Source organism: Orcinus orca, chromosome 17, assembly GCF_937001465.1.
Source record: "Orcinus orca chromosome 17, mOrcOrc1.1, whole genome shotgun sequence".
Taxonomy (NCBI): Eukaryota; Metazoa; Chordata; class Mammalia; order Artiodactyla; family Delphinidae; genus Orcinus; species Orcinus orca.
The window spans coordinates 38,257,721-38,277,664 of NC_064575.1; the positions used below are offsets into that span (position 1 = coordinate 38,257,721).

General features: G+C 36.8%; 1 long non-coding RNA gene across 3 annotated transcripts in view; it reads left to right on the top strand.

Moving 5' to 3' along the window:
* Positions 1-19,944, top strand: part of LOC125961834 (uncharacterized) — a 92,371-nt gene that overhangs the window by 34,487 nt on the left and 37,940 nt on the right. For all 3 annotated transcript variants that reach the window (XR_007472901.1, XR_007472900.1, XR_007472899.1), the window contains exon 2: positions 15,517-15,643. This is a non-coding gene — a long non-coding RNA (uncharacterized LOC125961834). The remainder of the gene's footprint in view (positions 1-15,516; positions 15,644-19,944) is intronic.

Sequence of the window (19,944 nt, forward strand, 5' to 3'; positions counted from 1 at the left end):
CATAATGCTCTTGTCAGAATGGTAGTAACATACCCATTTTTTTAGATGAGCGACCTTTAACTATAGGTTGCACTTGATTGTCTGCCAGGTCTTCAAGTCTGTGATGGGGACAGTAACATCAGAAATTTCAATCCCAGTCAAATCAAGACCTGGTAGAAACACCATTATGGAAGTGCATAGTTTTGACCCAAATTTGACCACATTAAAATGTTGTTCTTTCTTCTCCAGGATGATAGTCTATATTTCAAGAAGAATTATAATTCTTGCCCCATAACAATTTCTCTGAGTTCTTTGTGCCAACTAAAGCCTTTGATTTTCATATTAGCAAAGCCCTGGAATTATATGCAAAATGCTATGAATAGTTATCTACCTATCTATTTTTAGCAAAAGGATGCAGAGCCGTTATCAGATTCTCAAAACTCAATCAGATTATCTAACAGTTTCCATTAAATGAGGTAATGAATGACCTTTCTGGATCCAAACATTATAATATTTTCAATCCTTACCGTGGTCCCTGAAATGTCTATTATCGCTAATTATCAGTAAGGGAACTGAGGCGTAGTAAAGTCTAAGTAAGTGAGAGGTCTGGAATTCAAATCCAGGTCAGTTTCAGGCTTGAACACCACTAATTCTATAGCCTACACTGCATTCATTCTATGCTCTCACTGTAGATAATAAGTGTTCATTTATTTCCTTTACCCCAGTTGGAGACAAAGAACATGGGTGTGTGAAAGAAAGTACAGATTAGTTTTAATGTAAATGATATAATAATAATGCTAGTCAGCAGTTACGGAATATTCATATTGTGCTAGGAGTTGAGCATTAAGTACTTTACAGGCATTCTTTTATTTAAAATCTCATATATATAATACCTACCTTAGGAAGTAGGGAGTATAAATGTGCCAAGGTGATTGAAATAACGTGGTCATGTACAGGCAATGAAACTGGGAAAGGGTTTTCTGGGCTGATGGTTGAATGTTGGCCAAGACATTAAGGGGAGAAGGGATGGGCACTGGTGGGGAGACTGAAAACTTATTCATCGTGGGGAGAAAACACTGGTGTTTAAGCATCATACTGGTTGCTTCAGAACTGTTACCCTCATAACCCGAAAACTGAGGTTTTGCTGAAAGCTGAAGGCAGATTGCTTGCAGTGTGGAAAAGAATTTACTGATATCTATTCATCTCTTCATGTTTGAACATGACTGTTCTGCAGATTTTTTGAAATGACTCAAGTTCTCTTTCAGATCTGGACTAAATGTCTGTATCACAGCATTAGGGCCCATGGAGCAGCATTTGCAAGCCCATACTCACCTCCCCCGTTTTTAGTGTTTTGCACTCTGGAAAAGCAAACAACAGCAACAACAATATCTTATTTCCTTTTATCTATAGTTATTACTCATCTTGTCAAGAAACCCAATTTGATATATTTATGCTAAAATATAAATGAAATTTTTCCAGTTTTATTGAGATTTAATTGATATATAATATTGTATCTGTCCAAGGTGTACAATGTGATGATTGTTATATATATAGTGTGTGAAATGATTACCACAATAAGTTTAGTTAACCTTAATTTACATAATTACAAATGTTATCTTTGTGATGAGAACTTTGAAGATCTACTCTCTTAGCAACTTTCGAACATAAAATACGGTATTGTTAACTGTAGTGACCAAGCTGTACATTACATCACCATTACTCACTTGTCTTACAACTAGAAGTTCTTACCTTTCGATCGTCTTCCCTCATTTTCCTCACCTCCAACGCCCAGCTCTGGCAACCATCATTCCATTCTTTCTATCATGAGTTCAGTATTTTAGATTTCACATATGAGATCATAAAGTATTTATCTTTCTCTGTCTGACATTTCATTTAGCATAATGCCCCCCAGATCCACCCATGTCGTCACAAATAGCTAGATTTCCTTCTTTATCATGGCTGAATAATAGTAGGTTGTATGCACCCCATTTTCTTCATCCATTCATCCACAAAAAAACACTGAGGTTGTTTCCATGTCTTGGCTACTGTATTGGGTTGGCCAGAAAGTTCATACAGCTAATGAATACACTGTTCAATAAAACTTGGTGAAAATGAAAAATGTGTCTTTTCTTTTTACTTAAAATAAATCTTTGGCAAAGCCAGCTAGGCATCCCTTTGAGTAATGACTTATATCACATTGAAATATTTTAAACATACGAACAGTAATAGCTTAAATGACAAATGTTACTAATATTGACACAATTTATCAAAGAGAATATGTTAGAATATGTTAAAATGCAGATGGACAGTGAAAGAACAAATATAACTTTTAACTAAATATTGTGTTGATATTTAGACCATTGGTTAAAATCATGATAACAGGTTTCATCCATTTCAAGAAAGCAGAATATTTGCAGATCACTTAACATTTACTAGGTATGTTCTCAGTCTGGAAGGATATATTTCACTTACATGTGTCATTTAATTTAACCACATCCCTCTGTAATAGATAGTGTTATCCCTATTTGCAGATAGGAAACAGGCTCAGAAAGATTAAGAATGTTACCTAATTCTAGTAAGTAGCCAAACCTAAACTGATCTAATTCCAGGGCAAAGCTCTTTCTGACACATCAGTGTGGGTCTTTATCTCTTTGACAATTGTTGAACATTAAAAGCCTTCTTCCAGGTAAATGCATAAAGAAACAACATGAGCAATGACATAACAATACAAGTCTCACTAAATAATTGCTGTGTTTGGCCTTGCTTTTGCTGATAGAGCTTTTGCAAAATTGCTTTTCTCTGAGATAGTGGACTTTAAATATTTTCTTTGAAGACTTTCCTAAATTATACCCATCAGAAAGCTACTTTGCTTTAAGGTTGAAGAAAAATAAAAGCTTACTTAACTACACTTAGGTGCCAGAGTCATACTATGAGCTCTACACCTGCCAGGATTCACTCTAAGATAGGGTGGCTCGCAAACTGTCCATAGTCCTGTGATTTCTTTCTGATATTTTGAAGTAGAAATAATTTAATAACTATTCACAAAAGAGAGAAACACTGTTTCTTGGTCCTCAATATCATACTGCTGTAGGCTAATTCTTTCTCTCTTCTGTTGCCCCTTAGTATAGAGAGTGTGTTTTGGGGACCCTCCTTCACGATCTTCTCCATTCCAAGAGCATCTTACATAAATCCAGGACTTCTCAAGCAGCCAGTTTTGCCAGATGGTCTTAGGGTTGGTTGTACCCATATATGTATAATCCTGAACTTCTCAAGTAAGGTCCTTAGAGAGCATAATGGCTAAGAGAATTGGTGCTGATACCAGACCTGAGTCCAAGTACTGCCTATGCCCCTAACTAGCTGTGTAACCTTGGAGAATAACTTAAGCCCCTTAAAGGGATTAGATTTCTCACCCAGAAAATGGTATAATAAATGCACCTACCCCATATGGTTAGTGTGTAACTTAATGTAACTTGAGATGGTGCATGTTAAGCATTAGCACAGTGCCTGTGTCTTGTTAGTAATACCTGCTTTTATTATTAATTATTCTCTTTATATTCCCAGTTCCAGCTAGGTGCCTAACATATAATAGTTGTTCAGCAAATATTTACTGGATTGAACTAGCTCTGAAATTTAAGCATTGGGTCAACAGCAAAGTAGTCACCCCACCATCATTTCTCCCACAGAAAGGGAGAATAGATGGAAGCCAGCCATCATACTTTCTTTTCTTATTCTAAACTTCCCATCCAGCCCCAGCAATAAAATAATCTTCCTGAACCCCAACAATTTCAAGAATTTTTCAAATCACACTATTTGAAAATAGTTGGGTTGCCCTAATCTAATATGTCCCAGTACCTCAAGGTCACCAAGCTTATATTAATGAAGTCTAGTTAAGATAAATGATTACAGTTAGTAAACCAACTGCTTATGAGCTCATTGGGCTTTTGAAAATTTACTATCTGCACTTCACAGAGACACAAGTATTTTGCTTTTGTAGGACACTCAACAGTCAAAGTAGTCTTTTAAAAAGCACAAATCCGATGCTATTACTGCACTGCTTCTAACCTCTAAAGGCTATCTATTGTAAAGAGATTAAGTTTTCAACTACTTAGCCAGGCTCACAGGGGCCATGTGCTCTGGTCACTTGCTACATCTTTCCCTGACCTTCATGGGGTTCGAGGCACAGTTGTCTTTTTCAGTCCCTCAGATGCAACAATCTCTATTTCTTGCTCTCCCAGCTTTAGATTGGCTAATCCTTCTACCCAGACCAATTTCCCTCTGTTCATTAAGGTCTCGGTTCAAACGCCACCACTAGTATCTTGACCAAAGAGACCTGCCTCCTCAGTGCCTCTCCATCCCATTGTCCAGTCGTATTTCTGTCACTGTACAAAATTTATGTACATGTTTACTCTGTTTTCCTCCACCAGTGGACATTTGCTTAAGAGCAAGGACTTTGTAATTTTTTGCTCACCACTGAAACTTCCAAGGCTTGCAGCAGACACTGGCACATAGAAGGTGTGTAGGAAGTCTGTATCTAATAAATGAATAAATATGTGAATGAAAAAAACTGTAAAACACTAACACAAGAATATTCTTCTTTCAAAAGAATAATGAAAAATAATTTCATTTAATAAGAGTCATTCTTAGTTACTGATATATAACTTAGTAGTTCCCATTCAATTTAAAATGTTCCATTTTTTTTCTGATGCTTCACAAGTCATTAACTAAATGTTGCTCAGTTTTAAGGCCAATCTGTGAGACATTATTTAACTTGTCTACTCTAAAGTTCCAGCATTAACTCAGGCGGGGCTTCACCAAGTACTGATCATGTGACCTTGGCCTCTCATTGCCTCAGTTTTCTCATTTGTAACATGGTATAATAATAGGCTTATTTCATACACCTATGAGGAGGAAAACTATATATGTATGTGTGTGTGTGCATGTGTGTGTGTGTGTGTGTGTGTGTCTATATATATGTATTTAAACAGTGTCTTAGAATAGTGTCTGGCACATGATAAGCATTATAGAAGTATTGACTGCTGCTACTAGTACTGTTACTATGAGAACTAACTGTTGAGAATAATCCTTCATATAGTGGTTTATTCCACTGAAGATAAAGGAAACTCATAGAATGTTAGAAATCAGATTAAACACAGAAAGCCAGTAAAATATACCAGGACAGAAGTTGATGCGAGTGTAAAAGCATAGAAGAAAAAAAAGGGTTTTTGTTTTTGTTTTTCTTTTTTAAAGAAGGAAAGAGCCTAGAAATAGGACAAAAACTATTCATTGGCTATGCTGACATGGAGATCGCTGGTGACCTTCATAAGTAAAATTTCAGGACAGTGGGCAGAGAGATTATGGTGAGAGAAGTCAGGTGGAGGTAAATTAGAGAGTAAATGGGACGTGAGGAAATGGAAACAATATATGAAGATAACAATTTTGAAAAGTTCAGACATGAATTGGCTAAAGAAGATATGCAGGGATTAGGGGAGGAGGGAGGCTTTCATGTTACACGTATAGTTTTTAACATTTTAAGTTGGAGTTACTAGTCTAGAATGAGGTTGAATTTTGGCAAGAATCATTCATAAGGAGTAGATGGGTTGTAGAAAATGCAGTGCTGTGAAGTACTTGAGAAGATGAGAGAAAATGAAATGCTATCTGTAGTGCACGTGGCCTTTTAACTTTAACTCCTGTAGTGAAAGGGAATACAAAGATCAATGCAAATGCTAATGAATTAACGGATTTGGCAGTGGACTATTTACGGACTTCTGTGTTCTTAATGAGTTATGAAGCACCTCACCAGCTCAGAGTGAAGGAAGTAGAGAGGATGGAGGAAAATTTGAGGAGGGTAGGTAAAGCTTCTAAGAAAATAGTCCTTAAGGAGAATTAGAACTTACTGTAAGTCAGAGCAATATTTCCAGTCTTGAAAATCCATTTGAAGTTGGTGATTATTAATTTATTGGAATACCAATTTGCCCTGCCACATGATTTTTCTCCAGCTACCTGGGTATAAGTTACACAGAGGCAGGAAAGAGTGAGAGATAACAATCGAGGAAATACAATTAGTATTTTTTTTACCTTTTTCCACTTCCCCGCTCCAACTCTGGGGAGCCTTCATGGACATGGCTGCCCTCCCAGCCTCCAGCAGCACTCTGTTATCAAAGAACTCAAAGAAATGGAACATAAGTTTCCAACTTATTAATTTAGCAAAATCAAAAATTATATATATAATGTCTTCTGTTGGCAAAGATTTTTGCAATATAATTTGGTTCCATCTTTTGACAAGTAATTTGGCAATGTCTAGCAAGATAAAAATGTTAATAGCTTTTTACACATTAATTCTAATTCTGGAAGCTTATGCCGATAAATAATTTATAATCCAGAAAATTATTGTATAAAAATGCTCATTGTCATGTCATTTGTAATAACAAAAAATTGGAAACACCTTTAATTGTTAACAGTAGGAAAACAGTTTAGGAAATTATATCCACTTAGTAGAAAATTACACAGTTACTATATTATAATTACAAGATGATGGAGCAAAATAGAATAATGCTTAATAAAGAAAGGATGAAGAAAGCTGACCTAAAATTGTGTCTTCCTTATGACAGTAATTATGTAAACATATCAATATTTATTAAAACTTAAAACCAAAATAAGGTTTTAAAAGCTCTGTACCAGTAATGGGGATGTAATGTTTGTTTCAAAATATTTTTTAACATAACTCTTATAATTTTGTTTTGTCTACTCCTTTTCTTAAGAATTTCTGATTATTACCTCATTTTTCATTTCATAGTTTCAAATAAACTCAGCAATTTTATCATCAGAGAAGATTAGACTTATTTGACAGTTCATAATTCCAAGTTATTTGGTATAAAAAGACCATATACACTTGTAGGTGCTTTCAAAATAAAATTTCGAGATTTTTTTTTTTTTTGCTTAGTCTTTCCTAGTATGGAGATTAAGCAAACTACCTAAAATTGCTAGCCATTCTTTTTTCATTTTTCTCATTTTATTCATTTATCTTGCCCTTCACAGGAATGATAACAAATGAGTCTGCAGTTGTATCTGCCAATTTCTTAAATCCTCTATTATCCACATTATGAAATCATACTAATATGAATGCTTCCAGTATTTTCAGAGCTCTTTTGTTATTATACTTTAGCATTCTGTATGAAGTATCTTATGTAAGTGTAAAATTTAGACTCAACTTCTGGAAGCTTTTGATTTCTTAGTTCAAAAGTGAGAGAGATCCTTAGTTCAGCCATATGATTAACAATTATTTGTATAGTAAGAAGCTCCTAAATTATTGTTTTATGGATACCTGGCAGTTTTCTTGCCATTTCTCAGAAGTTCTCTATTAAACACATTCTCTCTCTCTCTCTCTCTCTCTCTCTCTCTCTCTCTCTCTCTCACACACACACACACACACACACACACACATTGTGATTAAAAGCACAGACTTTGGCATCATGAAGTCTAAGGTTCAATTTCCAATTCTGTAGTGTCTGGGCCACCTCACTTTAGGCAAGTAACCTAATGTCTCTGAACCTTGTTATTTTCATCTGTAAAATAGAGATTACAATTATATCAGACAATCCTCAAAACATCCGTAATGATTTTAGAGTTTCAGAGTCAGGTACAAGCAGGCACTAAGTAAATGGCTAGTGCTTTTATTACTTTATTATTATTTAGGTCTTGGTTTTCCTTGAGTCTGTGAGTCCCCATAATGAAATGTAATTTCCAGTAGATTGAGTAACACCTGTTTTCACAAAAAAGTTTAACTGAGTTCATTACTTTCTGTGCAACCCAGATTAGTTTTCTGCCTTTTCTTCTGTGCCGTATGTAGGTGTTCAATAGATTTATTTAATAAATGTATCGATGCATGAACACGTAGATGAATTTTTAAATGCTTCTTTTTGAGAAGGTAGAACAAATGTGACACAGTAGAACAGATAAGAAAATAGTCCATGGAAAAAATGTCAAAGTCATGTATGTGCCCAGGGCCAGCCTAAGAATTTTTTTTTTTTTTTAAGGAAAAATGTGTTGAATAGCTTATTTTAATTATTTTTAAAAGTTAAGTACAGGGACTTCCCTGGCGGTCCAGTGGTTAAGACTTCGCCTTCCAATGCAGGAGGTGTGGGTTCAATCCCCAGTCGGGGAGCTATGGTCCCACATGCCTCACAGCCAAAAAACCAAAACATAAAACAGAAGCAGTATTGTAACAAATTCAATAAAGACTTTAAAAAGTGGTCCACATCAAAAAAAAAAAAGTTAACTACAAAAATTTGCTGATGATTTACATATTTAGGACCAATAAAATAATGTGAGATTAGCTGTACTAAAACAGAATGTTGAGCTACATTCACATTAAGTGACATTATATAGTCTAAATTTATGGAAAACTTCTGAGATGGCTGAAAAAAAGTAAGATGGTGAGTGACCTTTGAGCAGAAAAAGACAGAAGGAGAAATGGCCTTTTCTACATTCTCTTGTGCCTCTAAGTAAAGTGCATGGTAATCTAGCTACAAAGCTATATGTCATTTGGCTTTAGGCATCTACTGTGATTTACCTTGTGAAGATCAGATTTTGCCATGGAGAGGATTTGTAAAAATATCACACGTTCCAGTACCATTGGCAACCACAGCTACCAAAAACTCCAATTTAAATTGATGAACCTAATATCAGATGATAGTATCATTTCCTTGTGGGTGTTCTGGGAAAAGGTGGGTAGGAAATGTATAAAAGTGAATACTTTATTGACTGAAATAACAATTCATCATTTTGAAAACATAAAATACATTAAAGTTGTTATAGCATCATACATTAATATTTCACTGTATTTTAGACATTGTCTACAATCAATGTTTTCTGCCCTTTGAAACAGAACCATGCTTGTGGTATGCATTAATCATATAAAAGATTAAACACTGAAAAGAAATTCAGCCTTTAAAGACAATTTGCTTTGATTTATTCAGTGGGTTCTCCTAAAAAGTTAATACCAAGAATTATTGCTTGTTAAATTGGAGTTACAAATTCTTTCAGAGTTACTTAGTATTTTCTTTAATATCAGTATCAAGGAAGGCAAAGCAAATTTACATATTTATTAGGAAATACAGGCACATAATCATAAAACAAGAAAATACAACATTTTTGTAGACTTTATTTTTTAGAAGTGTTTTAATTTTACAGAAAAATTGAGAAGATAGTATAAAGTGTTTCTATATACCCTATACCCATTTCCCTCTATGATGATCAACTTATATTAGTATGTTACATTGTTACAATCAATGAACAAATATTGATACATTATTGTTTACTATAGTCCATACATTAGTCCAGTTCCTTAGTTTTCACCTAATGTCCTTTTTCTATTCCAGGATTTCATCCAAAACATCATATTGCATTTAGTTGCCATGTTTTCTTAGGCTCCTCTTGGGTTTGATAGCTTCTCAGATTTTCCTTGCATGACCTTGGCAATTTTGAATAGTTAGGTTTGTGTAGGATGCCCACTACTAGAATTTGTTTGATGCCTTTTTCATGATAATATTGGGATTATGTGTTTTGGGGAGGAAGACCACAAGAGTAGAAGGGTTATTTTGTCAGATCACATCAAGTGTACAAAGTATCAATATGCATTATGAATGCTGAGGTCGACCTTGATCACCAGGCTGAGGTAGTGTTTTTCAGGTTTCTCCATTGTAAAATGACTGTTTTCCCTTCTCCATATTGTACTTTTTGGAAGGAAGTCAATATGCTCAGCCCACAACTAAGGAATAGAGAGTTATGCTTAAGATGGAGTACTACATAAACTATTTGGAATTCTTTTGCACTGGAGATTTATCTATTCTCCCGCATTTATTTATGTATCCAATTATTTATTTATATCAGAAGAACTCATGGATTTTTATTTCATACTTTGGGTTATAATCTAATTCTACATTAGTTACTTTGTTCCTCAAATTGCTCTAGTCCTGACCCTTGTGAACTCTTTTCAGTTCAGTGGCTCGTGTGCCACTCTGAGGTATCCCCATCCTATATATTTTTTTGGAACTTCCTAACTTTCTGACACTATAAGATGGTCTTGTATATAAATCTTGTATATTTACTGCCCCAGTCCTAGAATCAGCTATTTCTTCAAGGATAACTAGGTCTTTTCAGTGGAGAACAGTATTAGACAGCAGGATCTGGGTGTGGGGTGTGCTAATTGCTGCCCGGATGTCATTGCTTCTAGGTCTTCTCAGCTGACAGAGCAAAGAGATAGTATGTGTGTACATTACCCATGTATATGCACATATCTATAAGTATCTCTCTACATAACCATGTGTATTAAGGTAATATGAAGCAATATTAAGCTAAACATGAATGTATATTGATGTTTCCAACTTTAATCTGTTACCACATAGATCATCTTAGCCTCATCTCTTGCTTATCTTTAACTTTCAACTCCAGCAAAACACTTGACTTTTAGAAGTATGAAAATCAAATTGTAGCTACTTTGGGAAGCCACATCATCTAGCAGAATAATTCTTAAAGGGCAAGGTGTATATCATCAAATTTTAATTTACAGTCAGCAGTGCTTTGTAACATCAGTAGGCCTCCAGACCTCTGCTTCCAAGAAGATGAAGTAGCCCATTTCTCCCCGGTTCTTCCACTTAAAACTAAAACCCTGAACATAACAACAAACAAACATAGGAAGACACTGAAAGGTGGAAATGAGAAGGCAGACTTAACTAGGGACTTTGGGACTTGAGGAATAACATGGTGATGAGTCCCCTGTGTTTCCTGTTGCTTCCCATACATCCTGGAGAGGGTATTACAGGAACCCCCAATCAATAACCACCAACAGAACAACAGACAAGAAAGCTTCAAAAAAGAAAACACAAAACCCCCGTTCCCCCTAGCCAAGGTATGAGGAAAGGGGTTGCCAAAGACAGAAAACCATTTGGGCAATAATATACACACTACTCGAGCCAAGTGCCAGTGGAATATTGCACCCGTCCCCTATGTCCTGTGGTTTCAGTTGGGCCAAGCTAGGATTTGATCTTCCACACTACCCCACTCCTGCCCTCCAGAAGAGGCAGCGCTCTGATTCGCCACCAGGGCTGTTTCAGTGTGGTGCAATGGTGAGCTGAGCCTCCACCCCTTTGCCTTAGCAAAGAGACTTTCAAAGGTGGTGCCTGACAGGCTAGTTAACACTGGGCTGCCCTCACACAGTCGTGGGGTCCAATGGTGGGACTTAGCCTCTGTCTCTCCCCGACATCAATAAGAATAGGATGTTACAGGTTGGAGGGAGTAGGCACCCCACTAACCCCCAACACATGGTGTCAGTGAGACCCAATGGGGTGCTGAATCCCCATAACCGTCCTGAGGCAGTAAGACAGAATGAGATGGCACAAGCAGGGCTAGTTGGCAGTTCTCTTCCTCTTACCCTGGTGTCGTGGGGCCAGCAGGTAGCTGACCCTCTACCCACATCCGGCATCAACAAGAAAGAATGAAGTGGGAGGAAGGACAGCAAACACTTCACTTCTCCCCTCCCCTGGTGTCAAGAAATGTACTGGGGAGAAGAACTTCCACTCCTACTAAAAGGCAACACAATGATATTAATGTTCCCACTTTTGGGGGGAAGGTGTCAGAAGGGCCAATAGGATAGCTGAACTTCTACTTGATCTGTCTTCAGTGAGGCAATGTAAGTGCCCACTTTTGCTGGGGTATTGACAGTAGGGCCCAATGGAAATCTGTATGTAACCCCTCAGTCCTCATACTACACCTCCAGTAGGATGACTTCCTTCTAAAAAGTAATAATAAATTAAATGGGATGCAGAGTCATATAATAACTCACAATGTTTAGAATACAATTGAAATATACTCATGGCACCAAGAACCGGGAAGTCACAGAATAAATGAGAAAAGACAATAAACCTACACCAGCACTGAGATAAAACATCTATTGAAATTATCAGACAAGGATTTTAAATAAGCTGTCACATAAATGCTTCAATTAGCAATTATGTGTTCCTTGACAGAAATGGGAAAAATAGAAAATGTAAGCAAAGAACTAGAAGTTATAAGAATAAAAACAAATGAGAACAGTAGAACTGAAAAATACAACAATCAAAAAACTTTGCTCAAGAGTAGAGTGGAGATTACAAAGCATAGAATCATGAACTTAGAAGAGATCAATAAAATGTCCCAAATGTACAGAGAAAAATAGACTGAGAGGTAGAGATGGGAGAAAAAACAGGATCTCAAGAACCTGTAAACAGTAACAAAAGCACTAACATTCATATCATCAAAGTTCCAGAATGAAAGAAGAGAGCAAGTAGGACTGACAAAGTATTCAAAGAAATAATGACTAAAAAGTTCCCAATATTTTAGAAGACATAAGCACAAATTCAAGAATCTGAGCAAACCCAAAGAGGAATAACACAAAGGTATCCTTGTCAAGACGCGTCATAATTAAACTTCTGAAAAGTAGAGACAAAAAAAATCTCGAAAGTGCACAGGCAGAAACAATGCATCACTTATTGAGAAACCAATTCCAATGACAGCATATTTCTTGTCTAAAACTATGGAGTCAGAAGCATTGACATAACATTTTTCAAGTACTAAAAGAAAAGAACTCTCAGCCACAAATTCACACTTTTTATATCCACTTTCTTGTTTGACTTATATTAATGGACTACTAACTCATCTTTCTATATCCGGGCCTGCCATCACACTTCTCCAAAAATCGAGTCACTGTATTTCCAGAGTGATCTTTCTGAAAAAGAAACAAATTTTTCTTATAAAAATACCTGATTGTGTTATGAAACTTTTCTCTCTTCTAAGTTACCAGGTAAAATCCTTCAATGGATTCCCATCTTTCTTGGAGTAAAATCTCCCATCCAAACTCTCTTTGTCCTTTCGGGCTGCTGTAAGATTATCCTGCAGGTTGGGTGGCTCATAAACAACAGGAATTTTTTTTCTCACGGTTCCGGAGGTTGCAAGTTCAAGAATAGGGTGCCAGTATGGTCAGATGAGGGCCCTCTTCTGAATCACAGACTTCTCATTGTATCCTCACATGGCAGAAGAGCTTAGGGAGCTCTGTGGGGTCTCTTTAATAAGAGCACTAATACCAAAATCATTTCCAAAAGACCCCACCTACTAATACTATCAGCTACGGAAATTAAGATTTCAACGTATGAATTTGGAGGGGAACACAAAGACTAGACCATAGCACTCACTATACATACATGGACCATGCATGATCTGGCTTCTACCACCCTCTCCATTGTCTTCTTTTCTTACAATCCAGTGAGCATTTCCTTTTTTTTTTCTTTTTTTTTTTGTGGTACGCGGGCCTCTCACTGTTGTGGCCTCTCCCGTTGCGGAGCACAGGCTCCGGACGCGCAGGCTCAGCAGCCATGGCTCACGGGGCCTAGCTGCTCCGCGGCATGTGGGATCTTCCCGGACCAGGGCACGAACCCGTGTCCCCTGCATCGGCAGGTTTACTCTCAACCACTGGGCCACCAGGTAAGCCCCAGTGAGCATTTCTTATACTGATTATGAATGGAACTCCTTTCTGCACTGATCCTTAACCATTCATTTTCTGGCAACCATGAATTTATCTTCTCTTTTCCTCAAAAATTCACCCTTCATTCATATTACATATCCATTTCAATTGCCTTCTACAGGAAGCCCTACTGATATCGCCCATATACTACTGTCCACAGCATGAATTAAGGTCTTACCGTGTCTTCCTATAGCACTCTGTAATAATTTTTACAGTAACCATGGATTTTCTTATTTGAGTGTCACAATACATTGAATTCTAGGTGGCACGATAATGATTTTAGTAACAGTAACACTGGTGCCTAGTTTAACCCATAACATACTTCAGGTGTTCAATAAATGTTTGTTGAATGAATGAATGTTTGAATGAATGAATGGTCAATTTGAACTCTTAATCATGTTACTTTTCAAAAATCCGTTACAAGATACCCACAGTTTTCCAGAAGATTAGGGACTTAGGATCTTAAACTTGATTTAATAGAGGAAATTTTTACTCATACATCATGCTTAAATACCTCAAAGTAAAACCATAAACCCAGGAATTTAAGGTTATCCATTTGGACTTTCAAGCCAATAATTAATATCTCCTGCCCTGACTGTATTAGATGGTTTCAATGCTCCACTCATATCTCCCCAGCACTCATCATTCCAGTATATGCTGATAGGATCATGCTGCCACCTGCAATTATCCACCTTAGGGCAGGCCAGAAGTGTGCAGGAGTTAATGTATCTGGGTGTAGCTTTCAACCAAGGACAGAGGGGACTGGAAGATAAGTACTTCAAGTTTCTCACCGATTCTTGGGATAACTCTGAGACATGTTCTGTAGAGTTTCACAGAACTCCCCTGAAGTACTGGCAGCAGTTCCCTGCAGGAGTAATTTATTCAGTAATGCACCTCTGTTGGCTTCCTTCCATGCCTCCATATTCAGTTCCCACTCCACTTCTGAGTTTTCTGGAAGCACCTCCCAGATGAACAGTTTGCATTCAAATTATTTCCTCAGGTTCTGCTTCTAGGGGAATTCAATTGATAGCCTCCTAACGACCCAGTGCTCCTTACAGAGCCGTCACTGGTACAAGTACCAAGGCACGGCACATTACGTATCACTCCTCCTAAATCCTAATATTTTTAAACAGATAGGAAAGAGCATGACCTTGAAGAGAAAAAGAGTTTATATGAGGATGGCCAATGGATAAAGGGAAGGAGAGACAGTGCCATTTGCTTTCCATTAATGATAGTGTGTAATTTATGGGCAGATGGTCTAACAGGTGTGACTATAATTTGAGGAGCCTGCTCCCTTGGTTACAGAAGACTGCTATTGTTATTATTATGGAACCACAACCTCATGACTTTATTGTTTCACTTGATGTAGCCTTTTCCTTTACCCTTAAATCTTCCTACATCACTGAATTGCAGCCAATAGATTTATTTTCTCCCTATGGCTCCATCACAAAAAAAGACACACATGTGCGCGCACGCACACACACACACACACACACACACACACACACAGAGTTTTGTGTATGCCAGTGCTAGAAAAGACAAGCTCATGGTGCATGTATGCAATGGATATTGTACATTACAGGTCTCTGTGAAATAGTCTTCTGCAGGTTCCTATGTTTATTTTATGAATAATTAACTTTAGTAAAGTTAATTTCCTGAAGATCTTGATGAAGACTGAAGAAAGGAAGTAAATTGTAAAGAAAAAGACTTAGAAACTTGCCCTTTTTGCCCTCTCTTTGTGTCTTAATGAACAAAGGATAACTGGGCCTTTTTTGAAGTCTTTGCTTGAGTTGAAGACACAAAATGCAACCTGTACTCTTATCATAATATGTTCAGTTTATGAGCACACAAACTTATAAACCGTGAATTTCCCTAAAGTTATTATACCATTTAGAAGATGTTTGCTTGGACATTTACTTAAAACCAAACAATTGAGGTCTATGTGTCCAAATAATTTCCTTCTCTCTTGCTTGTCACCATTTCAGTTTCCTGAGTTTCTGGGAAGGCCTGGTTTCCCCAAAGGAATGATTTCTGGTAGAAGTCTGAAGGTCTGACCCAAGAAAAAAACTCCAGTATAGCCAATGAATTGAGGACAAGAAGGTTTCCAATCAGGTAGGAACATTTAATCTCATACATTACAATCATCTTAAGTAAGGTGTGCTGATAGCTGGATATGGTTTAACTGCTTGGAAAAAGATGCATATATATTATATAACCTACCCCACAAGGAAGCTGTTCTCAATTCCCTTAGAGGGTGTGGTGTTTCTCAGAGAGTGCCTTGGGGGAAAATGAATGCAATAACAGTATGATGCTTCTTTTTTTTCATTTTTAGCGCATTGTTGCCAAGTACACTTGGTGATCTTGGTGTTTGTGGTTTAATCCCAGGAGGTTAGACATGTGGAACAGCACATTAACCCTCTTTAGTATTTTCTCCCAAGACAAATCATTTTTATACGTTGTCTCCATGGTCTTCTAGTTGCTTATCAAAATTAAGCATCAAGTCTTCTAAGTGAGCAATAGCCCCAGTCAGTGTGAGGAAATCAGCTTGGTTCTTATTGGGGCACAGCTTCTTGGTCTTGGCACAAAGTGAGTTCACATAGGGAGTTAGAAGGAGGAGAATGGGGCATGCGAAAGGGGAGTTCTGTGTTCTCATTTACCTATGCATGTTGAAACTCCACTAACAGCTTTATTTTCATTAGCAATTTGTGATAAAATCTTAGGGTAGGGCTTCCCTGGTGGCGCAGTGGTTGAGAGTCTGCCTGCCGATGCAGGGGACATGGGTTACTGCCACGGTCCAGGAAGATCCCACATGCCGTGCAGCGGCTAGGCCCGTGAGCTGTGGCCGCTGGGCCTGTGCGTCCAGAGCCTGTGCTCCACAATGGGAGAGACCACAGAAGTGAGAGGCCCGCGTAACGCAAAAAAAAAAATGAAAAAAAAACATGCAGTAAAGATATGGAGACAGATAAACCAAATTAATATGGTGAGTATACATTTTATATTATTCTGTCATAAGTATTTCATGTTTTATATATTGTCACATCCTTTTTTATTATTTTTTATTTAAGTATAGATGATTACATTAATTTCAGGTGTACAACATAGAGATTCAATATTTTATAGATTATACTCCATTTAAAGTTATTACAAAATAATAGCTATATTTTCCTGTGCTGTACAATATATCCTTGATGCACATTTACTTTATATGTAGTAGTTTGTAGCTCTTAAATCCATACCTTTATCTTTCCCCTCCCTCCTTCCTTCTCCCCACTGGTATCTACTAGTTTATCTATATCTGTGAATACGTTTCTATTTTCTTTTATACATATTCATTTGTTTTATTTTTTAGAGTCCACATATAAGTGTCAACATACAGTATTTGTCTCTCTCTGTCTGATTTATTTTACTAAGCATAATACCCTCTAGGTCCATTAACATTGTTGCAAATGGCAGAATTACATTCTGTTTTCATGACTGAGTAGTATTCCATTTTATACATACACCACATCTTCTTTATCCACTCATCAGTTGATGGACACTTATTTTGCTTTCATATCTTAACTATTGTAAATAATGCTGTCATGAACTTTGGGATGCATGTATCTTTTTGAATTAGTATTTTTTTTTCTTCAGATATATATCCAGCAGTTGAATTGCTGGATCATATGTACTTCCATTTTTAGTTTTTTGTGGACCTCCATACTGTTTTCCATAGTGGCTGCACCAGTTTACATTCCCACCAACAGTGTAAGAGGGTTCCCTTTTCTCCACATCCTCACCAACATTTGTTGTTTGTAGACTTTTTGATGATTAGCTGTTGGGACAAGTGTGAAGTAATATCTCATTGTGAGGGCATGTTTTAAGTCAAATAAATGCTTGGGATGATTTGGGTTTGTATTATTCAGTTTGTTGTCATAACAAAATACTACATCCTAGGAGACTTAAAAAACATGAATTTAATTTCTCACACTTCTTGAGGCTGAAAGTCTGAGATCATGGTGCCAGTATGGTTGGGTTCTGGTGATGACCATCTTCCTGGCTTACAGATAACCAAATTCTCACAGTGTGTCCTCACACTGTGGAAGCTCTGTGCCTGTCCAATTTCTAGAAGAGCATTAATCCTATCATGGGGGCTCCATCCTTATGACTTCATATAGAGCTAATTACCTTCCAAAGACCCTACCATTTAATACCATCGTGTTGGAGGTTAGTGCTTCAACATATGAATTCGGGGGGGATACAAACATTCTTTCCTTAACAGATTTATTTTATTGCAAAATCCAAAAAGCTTTTCATTTGAAATTGAACACCACTTATAGCACTACATGTAAATTATTCCTAGAAATCATTATGTCAGTATTGTCCAAAATGAACCTATATAAAATTATCTGTGGTGCTTCATTAAAATGCAGGTTCACAGATGCAAAATCCATGTTTTTACAAGCTCTTACTCACATTAATATTGGGCAACTATTGCTTTATTTATTTATTTTAAAGGATTTCTTCATCTTTTTTTAATTTGAATTTTTGAATTTTATTTTTTTATACAGCAGCTTTTAATTATTTATCTATTTTATACATATTAGTGTATATATGTCAATCCCAGTCTCCCAGTTCATCCCACCCACCCTCCTTGGTGTCCTTACATTTTATTCTCTACATATATGGCTCTACTTCTGCCTTGCAGACTGGTTCATCTGTACTATTTTCTAGATTCCACATATATGTGTTAATATTCAATATTTGTTTTTCTCTTTCTGGCTTACTTCACCCTGTCTGACAGTCTCTAGGTCCATCCACATCCCTACAAATGACCCAATTTCATTGCTTTTTATGACTAGTAATATTCCATTGTACCACATCTTCTTTATCCATTCATCTGTTGATGGGCATTTACATTGCTTCCATGACCTGGCTATTGTAAACCGTGCTGCCAGGAACATTGGGGTGCATGTGTCTTTTTGAATTATAGTTTTCTCTAGGTAAACACCCAGTAGTGGGATTGCTGGGTCATATGATAGATCTATTTTTAGTTTTTTAAGGAACCTCCATACTGTTTTCCATAGTGGCTGTATCAACTTACATTCCCATTAACAGTGTACAAGGGTTCCCTTTTCTCCACACGCTCTCCAGCATTTATTGTTTGTAGATTTTTTTATGATGGCCATTCTGACTGGTGTGCGGTGATTGCTCATTGTAGTCTTGATCTGCATTTCTCTAATAATTAGTGATGTTGAGCAGCTTTTCATGTGCCTCTTGGCCATCAGTATGTCTTCTTTGCAGAAATGTCTATTTAGGTCTTCTGCCCATTTTGGGATTGGATTGTTTCTTTTTTTTAATATTGAGCTGCATGAGTTGTTTATATATTTTGGAGAATAATCCTTTGTCCATTGATTCATTTGCAGATATTTCTCCCATTCTGTGGGTTGTCTTTTTGTCTTCTTTACAGTTTCCTTTACTGTGCAAAAGCTTTTAAGTTTCATTAGGTCCCATTTGTTTATTTTTTGTTTTAATTTCCATTACTCTACGAGGTAGGACAAAAAAGATCTTGCTGTGATTTATGTCAAAGAGTGCTCTGCCTATGTTTTCTTCTAAGAGTTTTATAGTATCCAGTCTTACATTTAGGTCTTTTAACCATTTTCAGTTTATTTTTGTGTACGGTGTTAGGGAGTGTTCTAATTTCATCCTTTTACATGTAGCTGCTGTTCAGTTATCCCAGCACCACTTATTGAAGAGACTGTCTTTTCTCCATTGTATATCCTTGCCTCCTTTGTCATAGATTAGTTGACCACACGTGCGTGGGTTTATCTCTTGGCTTTCTATCCTGTTCCACTGATCTATATTTATGTTTTTGTGCCAGTACCATACTGTCTTGATTACTCTAGCTTTGTAGTATAGTCTGAAGTCAGCCAGCCTGATTCCTCCAGCTCCGTTTTTTCCCTCAAGATTGCTTTGGCTATTCGGGGTCTTTTGTGTCTCCATACAAATTTTAAGATTTATTGTTCTAGTTCTTTGAAAACTGCCGTTGGTAATTTGATAGGGATTGCATTGAATCTGTAGATTGCTTTGGGTAGTATAGTCATTTTCACAATATTGATTCTTCCAATCTGAGAACATGGTATATCTCTCCATCTGTTTGTGTCATCGTTGATTTCTTTCATCAGTGTCTTATAGTTTTCTGAGCACAGGTCTTTTACCTTCTTAGGTAGGTTTATTCCTAGGTATTTTATTCTTTTTGTTGCAATAGTGAATGGAATTGCTCCTTAATTTCTCTTTTTGTTCTTTCATTGTTAGTGTGCAGGAATACAAGAGATTTCTGTGCATTAATTTTGTATCCTGCTACTTTACCAAATTCATTGATTAGCTCTATTAGTTTTCTGGTGGCATCTTTAGGATTATCTATGTATAGTATC